Source organism: Amaranthus tricolor, chromosome 4 (assembly GCF_026212465.1).
Source record: "Amaranthus tricolor cultivar Red isolate AtriRed21 chromosome 4, ASM2621246v1, whole genome shotgun sequence".
NCBI classification, from domain to species: domain Eukaryota; kingdom Viridiplantae; phylum Streptophyta; class Magnoliopsida; order Caryophyllales; family Amaranthaceae; genus Amaranthus; species Amaranthus tricolor.
Window position 1 is genome coordinate 4,322,264 of NC_080050.1, and position 10,418 is coordinate 4,332,681.

The following is a 10,418-nucleotide window of genomic DNA, read 5'->3' on the forward strand; positions in this document are numbered from 1 at the left end:
TCTTTTCAATTGTCCCATTTAAATTGAGCACGAATATTAAGAAAGTGGAGGGATCACATTGAATAGTACACCCATGTGATGTAATGGGTATAGGTAATAAAGTTGATTAAACTCTAATTATTCCCTCCAATTTGGATAAGTTTAAATTTGGAGGGAAAATTACAAATTGTTCAATTACATAATTAAAAATACAAAGTCTTCATAGCCATTAATTAAAGTACATAATTAAAAATACAAAGTCTTAATTGCCATTAATTAAATTACATAATTAAAAATTACATCATCGAAAAATTACATGTACATTTCATAATGGGGGTTTGTATTTATACTTTCACTTCCTCCTCGATCTCTTCAACACTTTATTCACGACTACAAATAACGAACACTTTTCTCGGGCCATGTGAATACGGATATCATTTCGTTCATTGACTTCAGAATAGAGGTCGAACAAATCGAATATACATTTATTGTATACTTTAGTCACTTTTAAAAAAATGTGCCAAAAACAAAAATTATTAATGCCATCTAAAATTTAAAAACTTTTCCAAAAAACTGAAGTCATGAGAAACAGCCCAAAACCCACACAGCACAATCATCATTGTGGGTCACAGGAAGAGGAAAATTGTCAACCCAAAATGCATAGGTGTCAAAATGAAAATGTCAACCCAAAAGTTAGGCACCACAACATAGAAAAGAACACAACAAGCATACACCAATATAAATAAGGGGGTAATTTTCGCAAAAAAAAATGGTGAAGCAAAAAAAAATTAGATACTTACACTAGGAATGAAATAATGCATGAGTTATTAATTGGTGTAAACAAAAATGGGAAGCTAGTACATGGATTAATGGAGGAAATCACCAAAAAGTACGATGTACACAGGAAGACCGCAAGTAGAATTTTGGCTAAAGTTAAAACTCAACAAAAGGAAGGGGCCACATTGGATGCAAGTAGCAAAAAGTTTGGCAGAAACAACAGGACAATAATACCATTTGATGAAACCAGATTCCAAGCCTTAGAAAAGGCCAAAAAGACAAGTCAACAAGCAGTTGAAAATGCCATTGGTGTTAGCCAATCAACTGTATGGAGATGGAAGAAAAAAAAACACATACGCAAGCATACAAATGCAATTTAGCCACTGTTAACCGACACTAACAAGAATGACAAGTTATTCTTTTGTATTTCTAGTTGCATTTATGATGAACAGACAGATACTTTCAAATTCAGTGACATATCTAACATAGTTCACATAGATGAAAAATTGTTCTACCTCACTAGAACACAACAAACGTATTATCTTACCCCAGGAGAACCTGAGCCGCATAGAGAATTACAGTCAAAACTATTTGTTCCCAAAATTATGTTCATATGTGCGGTTGTTAAACCAATGTATTCAGTGAAGGTCAACTAATCTTTGATGGAAAGATAGGTATTTTTCCTTTTACCGTTCAAGTTCTAGCACAAAAAAGTTTCAAAAACAGGAAGAGAGAGGAACCAGAAACCAAACCCATTCAATCCATGACAAAGACACACAAAAGGTCAATGCTAATTGACAATATCTTACCGGCTATTAGAGAAAAATGGCCAGAAGGTGCAAGCAAAACAATTTACATACAACAAGATAATCCAACACCACATATTCTAGACAATGATCCAATATTCAGAGAAGCTGCAAATCAAGATGGATTCAATATCCATATAGTTCAACAGCCTCCAAATTCCCCAAATATGAACGTGTTAGACTTAGGTTTTTTTATGTCTATTCAATCGTTACAACACTAGAAAGCAGCATACAACTACACACAATTGGTTAGGGCGATGACAGATGCTTTTAAAGCTTTAGAACACTGCACTTTAAGGTTTGTGGATAACCTTACAAGCATGTAAGGTTGAGTTACTGAAAAACTTAGTGGTATTGACTTTCATATTCCACACATGAACAAAACCAAACTAGCTACGGAAGGGAGACTACCAAATTACTTAACAGTTAGAAAAGAAATCATTTATGAGTCACTCCGTCATTTGGATACAAATCATTTAGGGGTTGCTTTACTGTACTTGGGAACTGAAGACCAAGATATTTTCTATCAAGCAACACAACCAACAACAACAATTATTGTGAGCCAATAGAAAAACCAGGAGCAACAAGAAACAACAGAACCAACAACCACAACAACAACACAAATCCAACAACAGCCAACATCACAACGACCAACAAAAACAACCAACCAACACCAACAAAATGTTTAGGGTTAAATATTCATATTCACACTTTTGGGCTTATTGTAGTGGATGAAAATGTTTAGGGTTAAACATCATGTAAATTCATTCAAGCTGTTTATGACTAAACATTTAATGGAAAGTTTTTGGGGTTTTTAACGGTAAAAAAAAAAATTCATTTTAGGCGCATCTCTCAAAAAACAATATGTTTTCATCATAGAGATCCATAAACATACTCTTTGCCTCCTAAAATCATCAAGATTAGTGGCACTGTGAATATGGATATGGATTTTTGTAGCAACTAATAAGACCTCTTTTCAAAAATCAATGAGCTTTTCATTGGCCGCAAAAAAAATCATCACAGACCAACACATACAAACATGCATAATTAAGAAAAACTAAAAAAAAAATGTAACATCATTAGTCAGAGGGAAAGAATAACCGATTCACATATGAGAGAAGGGCCCTTTAACTTCATAAATAGTATCATCATCTTCACCATCATAATCTTCTGAGTCAAATGAAAGAAAAAGGTCATCATTAGGTAGATCAAGTCCCGAATCAAACATAGCCGAAATTTCTTCATCCTCACTGTCTATGGTTCTTCCTCAATTTGGAGAAATTTCAACAGAAGAATGTGGTGGACGAAATATAAGAATCCTCATCTTCACAATCACCAAACAACAACTTCAGTGCGGGATGAAAGAGAGAAGAATTAGGTGACTCCATTACCGGATCTTATTAAAAAAAACCCCAAACTCAGACGACAGGAGAGAGGAGAGAAGAAGATTCAAAATGTAGATCTACTTTAAAAGGACGAAAGGAGGAAAAAGATGAAGATCTAGGGTTTCAGAAAGGGGATGGGTGAATCACAGCAACAAAGCTCGTATGGTATAAGGGTGTAAAGGGATGGGTTCTGTCCATGGAGTGTAATCAGAGGGAGGAGAGGTTAATAAAGGGAGGGAGGGAGGGAGGGAATGATTTGTAGGTTAATTAGAATTAGGAGGGTGTTAATTAGTGTAGTATAGTTTTTAAAATAAGGGTGGTTGGTAATTACATGAATGGTATAAGAATAATTTGGTCCAACGATTATGTTCTAAAATAGAAATGGGACAATTAAGGTGAATTGTCCAAATAAAAAAATGAGACAATTGAAATTAAGTTTCCTAAATTCCTGTATGATTGCAATTTAGTGGACACTTTTTTTAAGAAAACTTGTAATTTGTTCTATTATTGTACAAAATTTTATTTTGAGTTAACAAAAAAGGGGTATATTATAATTCAATCGAGTAGTGCAACAATAGTACTCTCTGTCTCTCACTTTTTCAATTGCAATTCATTTGACACACTCAAAATCCCCTCAAATGTACAACACTATTATCATCATAAATTTTATTGGTTGTCTTTTGAATATTAATTAATATATATTATTGTCATAAATTAAAATTTAAATAAGATTTTTTCAACATAATAGGGAATAAAATTTAGTCAAATGCACCAAAATAAAGGTCCATTTTTGACACGGACCTGCTCCTGCCTCAAAAAAAGATACGTATCTAGGTGTAGACAATTTGGACATGCGAATCCAAATTTAAACTCCGGTCCTACCTCAAAAAAAGAATTTAGATCCTGGTCTACCTAGACTCGGTCCATATTCCATTCTTTGCATCCCTAAATGTGGCTAAATTTCTTGTTAAGATGTCAGGAAGCAAAGTATATATGACCAAAGTTAATTTGGACTTATAACATAACTAGCCAGTCATATAAAGTTCTCAAAATTTAGAGAATAGAAAACTTTATGTGAGTGTCTAATCACAATGGCACAAATTTAAGTATAGACAACCTAGCTACCTGCGTGAGGTCTAGGTTTAGTCGTCTCAAAGTCATGGATAGCTTTGTTCAACTTTATGAACTCATAAGAAAATATGTTTACACGGCTATACCACGTAAAAATAAATAGTAGTTTATTTTACAACTTTAAGTGATCAATATTTATTTGGGTAGTTAAATCCTATTGGAAACTCATCACTTCTTATTGCTTGTTAAGCGTGTTTAGCTTACGGTTTAATCCATTGTAGCACTATGATTGGTGCATCAAATGGATGTTTTGCTAAAGAACGTCTTAAAAAGATGCTTTAAAAGGAAGAGAATTGTTGAGGATTTGTAGTATTTTAAGAATTGTTAATCTAACTTAGTAAATAGGAAATAGTTTCATACAACTATTAAAAATACTCGTAGGAAATTATTTAGTGAACGTCAATATATGGGAGCATCAAATTAGTTGGAGAAAAGTAATATTGTTTTAAATTATTGATGACTATTGACTTCACAAATCAGCTACGACGACTCGTCAAAATACTTGCTCTATATATTTAATAGGTGCTAAATTCAGAAACTCATTACAAAAACACTAATTTTTTAATAAGACCGTCTCAATATAAGACGACTTTAATCGAGACATCTTAAACTATTTTAAAAAATAAATTGCTTTTTAGTATAAATAGAAATTCAGTTTTCATTGTTTTTTTATTTTTTTAGCAACGGACTTTTTGTATAAATCCGTCTCACAGTAAGATGGTCTAAAAAACACTAAATATGCTCTGAAATGATATTTTTACTAATTAACAAATTAGATGACATTTGGGCTTAAATGATATTTTACCAACCTTTTTTTTTTGTAAGTTAGCTTTTTAGATTATTGTTGCGGGACGCGTATGGCTTTTATCCAAATTTTTAGATATTTAAACTTATATTTATATAATTATCATATATTCTTTTCAATTAATTGTTTCATTTGCTTTTTGTATTTTATTTTTTATATTTTTCAATTCTAAATATCTCTAACTGTGCTTAAATAAAAATTATTAAAATTTGATATTTATAAAATTTACATTGTGACAAATTAAATAAAATCACTTAACTATGTTTTAACTTGTAAATTAAGAATAAAATACTACTCCCTCCGCTCTCTAGTGTTCTTCTCATTTAGAATATTTCACATTAAGAAAAGTACGATTTTTTATAAAATTTAAGTACGATTTTTTAAAGATACTTAGTATTTCAATTGGTTGGTGTACTCTAAATTGAAAGGACTAAAAAGTAGTATTTCAATTGGTTGGTGTGACTAGCCTCATAATAAAATTAAATAAGCCCATTTAAACTCTAAATTAGAAAAGTTTGTACTTACCAATTATCAATTAATATATAAAAAAAAATTGTAAACAATAACATTTTATTGCTCTAATGTCATTATGTGGCTTTATCAAGAAAGATGTTTAAAGATATCAGATATACGCAATTTCACCCTTGTTATTGATAATAAAATAGATTTTTTGCAATTAATCCTTAAAAATAAACAACATGTGTAATTTCATAAATAAAAAATTTGCATGATATGATGAGTCAACTCTATTATAATCCATTATAGTTTAAAAAAAAAAAATTTAAAACTTTTGAGTTTCTATCTATTTTCATAAACTCTATTTTAGGGATCCATTACTATAAAGTTCAACTCACTATCTATAATTGTTGTAAAAAACCAAATTATAATTTGCAAACAATGAGCAACCCAAAATTGATTAGCAATATATAGACTTTAAAAATATAAGTACTAGTTTTTCAGACAAAATTTTAAAATTTAATGCTCGTAATTTCTCTTTTTTTTATAATTACAAAAGGCAATTTCGCAGCCTATTATTTGTCCTCTTCTCTACATGATGGAGATTGGAGAATACAAATAAATACATAATTTAATATCTTATTGTTCTCACTCTTTGAGTTATTATTTAGGACGTGATGGATTCGATTATTAGTTGAGTAGTTTGTGTCAAAGTAAGAAAAAGTTATTTATATAAATGGTACTTTTTACAAGTAAAGTATTAGCTCGTAGTCACTATAGGAATCCTTATTTAAAATTTGAGAAAAATTGATATTAATAATTTAATTTTTTATTAATTTGTTGTGAATAATTTAACTTTTAGATTATTTTTTTTATAATTTAACCTTTGTCTTTAGTTTGCTGTCAGTATACTGATAGGATATATTGATGCAAACTAAAGGCAAATGTTGAAATATTATAAAAATAAAATGTTATGCTGTTAGCAAAATAAGGTTGTTTTATTAAAAAATAATTTTAAAATGAGATTATTTATAGCGGATGAGTAAAGGGTTAGATTATTAATATATATTTTTCTTAAAATTTAATACTTTATATGATTTTGTATATTTATATTTAAAGTAAAAATAAAGAGTTGAACTGATGATATGATCTGTCCAACCTAGAAATTGAATTACTAGAAACTGCCTTTTGAATTGCCAGAAATCAAAACCCGACGATCTGAATCAAATTCCATTTCTAGAAAATGAAATCGGCCTTGATCGAACGCGAACCGTGACCATTATTATAAATGTACAGAAATATATAATATTATGTACAATTAATTGATTACTTATAAATTAAAAATATCTACTAGTATATATATATATATATATATATATATATATATATATATATATATATATATATATATATATATATATATATATATATATATATATATATATATATATATATATATATATATATATATATATATATATATATATATAGGTGACATGCCTTCATGATTCGATCAACGACCAACTATGCCCCCATTTTTGAAAATTTTCTCGGTTTCAAAATGTACTATATAGGTCTGATTTATCTACTCTGATATGAACTTATTTAATCTAATTTTAATTGATTTAAATAGAAATAATTGAAGAAAAGTAGCTTATATATAAACTAAAAATACAAATCTCAAAAATAATTGATATTGTTCATTTCGCTTCTATCAATAAGAACAACTTTGTCACAATTTAAATTATGATAATAATATCAAATTTTAACAATAATTCTTAAATTACTAAAAAATTTCAAGTAGCGTTTATAAAAGTACAATCAAAGGAGTGAGTTTAAGACATATTCAAAACTATGAACAATTACAATATTCCCTTGAATATCATATTAGTGTGTTACCTTAATTTCAAAAGTCTTATTTCCTTTACCTCGAAATACTTGCAATTTCATATTCATATGTAGTGTGAAGAAATGTCATTATCAATTGTAAATATAATATAACGAAATGCATGTTCTAACTGTTGTAAAATAATTTACAATTGATCACACATCAAATAATTAGAAATAGATTGATTAAAAAATAAGCTTGATGGGCTACCCCTCTTATTACAAATCAGCTGGTCTTGTAATAGACCTACTCTTTATCAGACTAGTTAAAACTGATTAATAAAACTATAAAAATCGTCTTATTATGAGACCGTCTGATAATATTTGCATTTTCAAATGTTGCCTTTTCAAAAGAAATTGGATCACCCTAACCAGATCCCAGATGTTTTATTTTTGTTGGCCTATACGACAATATCGCAAATCCAAATGTTTTCTCTTCGGTGTTATTGTTTGTGATTCATTCAAGCAAGGAGTCCATTGCCATATACACAAAGAAGACACTACGTCTTATATTTGTAGTTTCATTCCCTCATTATTATTTGCAATAAAAAGGCCCAATAGTTTAGTGTCTGGTGGACATACACGTTAGTGTCGCGAAGCCAAGTAGAGTTTGGTTTGCTCAAAGTTGATCCGATCTCTAATTTGTGGTTTAGGTTAAGATGGTTGACCTAATTAAATAAATTGGTTGATTCGATATGATCTATTTATTAAAAAAGTTAGATTAAAATCAAAAATAAAATCATAATTGATATTGAAATTAGTATATAGAGTATTTTTTAAATTAAGGTATTCACATTTGTTGTATTCTATTAGATTATTATTCTTTCATTTCATTAAAATTCCCATATTTGCATTTTATATTCTTTTATGTGAGAGTTTTCTATAACAAACGTATATAATTAAACAGGCAGTGGGGATAGAAGCGGCTGCTTGGATGATTGGATTTATGATTTGATGACACAAGCAGAGCATAAACCAAAAAAATCGATGGCCTCTGTCAAAATAAAACTTCAAATGGGCCATGTCTAAGTGTTGAGGCCCGATATCTTTTTTTGGGCCCACAATGTCTTGGTGAAACTCTTTCTAATGTAATTGTATCATGAGCCCATATCCCACAACAAAGCCCAAACTATTGCTGTACTCCATTTCTCATCCAAATATCACGATGAAACCTAATTTTTGACACAAATTCTTGTGTGAGACGGTCTCATCGAAAGACGTGCCCTATAAATAGTCCAGTAATAGAAACTTTTAGCATGTTGAGACTATTGTATGAATTCATCTCACGGTGAGACGGTTTCATACAAGAGGGAATGGTTTTTTTGAACAGCAAGCCAGCAACTCTAATGAGTGATTGTTTTTTTGAGAAACGACTTTTTCAGATTTGTCCCAATAGATTTTAAAAAATAAAACTTACTTGTTGCATGCATTTATGGTATGTGAAGTAGATGATTATAGTACATAAAATAGGTGTTTACACAATTTCTTGTATGACACGGTCTCACCGTGAGACACACCTTATGCATGGGCTAAATAGTCCAATAATACAAATTAGTATTGTATGAACTTCTTGCTTTAAGGTCATGTCTCTCACAAGAGTAACTCAAGTGTTTATAGTTTGTGAATTAGGTGTTTATGGTATGTGTTTGTGATGTAGGTGTTTATGGCATATTAAGTTGATGTTTATTTTTCTTCGTAAATGCTTAATTCACATATCATAAACATCTACTTCACATATCGTAAAATCTGTGTTTATAATAGTTCTAGTAGGTGATTATGGTATTTATAGTAGATATTTATTGCATGTAAAGTATGTGTTTATGACATGTGAAGTAGGTATTTATAGAATATAAAGTAGGTTTTTATGGTATGTGAATGAGGTGTTTATGGTATGTTAAGTGGATATTTATCTTTTTCGTATTCTTTTAGTGTTTTTTAAAATATTTGGCTTGATCCAGAGAGCAGCTCTCAACAATTTGTGATTATTGAGGTTGACATCGAATGATGGATGAACAATTTATTTGATATACTATCCCTGATTCAAAATAATTTTCTTAAACTAATTATTATTTCATCAATCAATATTGTTTTACTTAATACTCTTCATATATAAGAAAAAACTTAGTTATATGTGATTTATTTGATTTGTTTAAGTGTATACTATTTTGATACTAACTTTTTATAATTTTAAATCACCATAACTTGGCCGAGACCGTCTCAAATTGATACCAAGAGTGGGCTGGCCCAATTTGCACGTGTAACAACATCACACGTTTTCCACATATTTTTTTCCATTTTTTGGGCATTTATAAAATTTGACCTTAAAGGTATCAATTTTGACGTAAAGTAATACTTAAACATATCAATTAAAGTAAAAAATTTCAATTTAAACCTATAAGTGATCAAATTTTTGACGTTAAACTGATCAATTTCTATCTAAATATGGTTCTGTTTTACAATTTTAGAACGAAGTTATATAAAATAGTATTATTTTATCATTCTATTGATAAATTTCAAACAACAAATGAATGGTCAATAAAAAGGTTTTTTGGCCGAAATAAACATAATTTGCAAAAACACGTTGTCCGAACAATTTAGAAAATTCTTTTCCAAGAAAAAATATTGTTTATTAGGCATATTATCGTCAAATATTTTTAAAATAAGTACACATAAGAGTGGATCACCAATTGAATCATTCAAATAAAATTTACTTAATTTAAAAGATCCTTAAATTACGAATTTTGTCGTGTATTAAGCCAAAAATTCTATTTTGATATTTATTACAATTATAAAATTGAATGTAATAAAAGATTTTCGGATTATATTGGTATAATGAATTTTTTTTTCATATAAACTACCATTTTTTAATGCTATATAAGAAATTTATTTATATACGAAAGAATAAGAATCTAACAATTTTTTCTTTTAATATGGTTTATTTGCATTGCATGTTGGAAGTTTGATGTCACGTCAAAACTTAATATTCAATAATTTTGTTGCATTTGGCAAAAGTTTGTGAGATTATTGGTTGTCATTTTGCATCAAAATTATTAAATTGTATGATTTTATTAATTTCAAAATAAACTTGAATTGAAAATTTTCTTCTTTTAAGTAATATTTATATCCATTCATTGAAGATCATGGTTACGGATAACATACTTTTTGATGTAATTTATCCTCTCAAATTTTTAT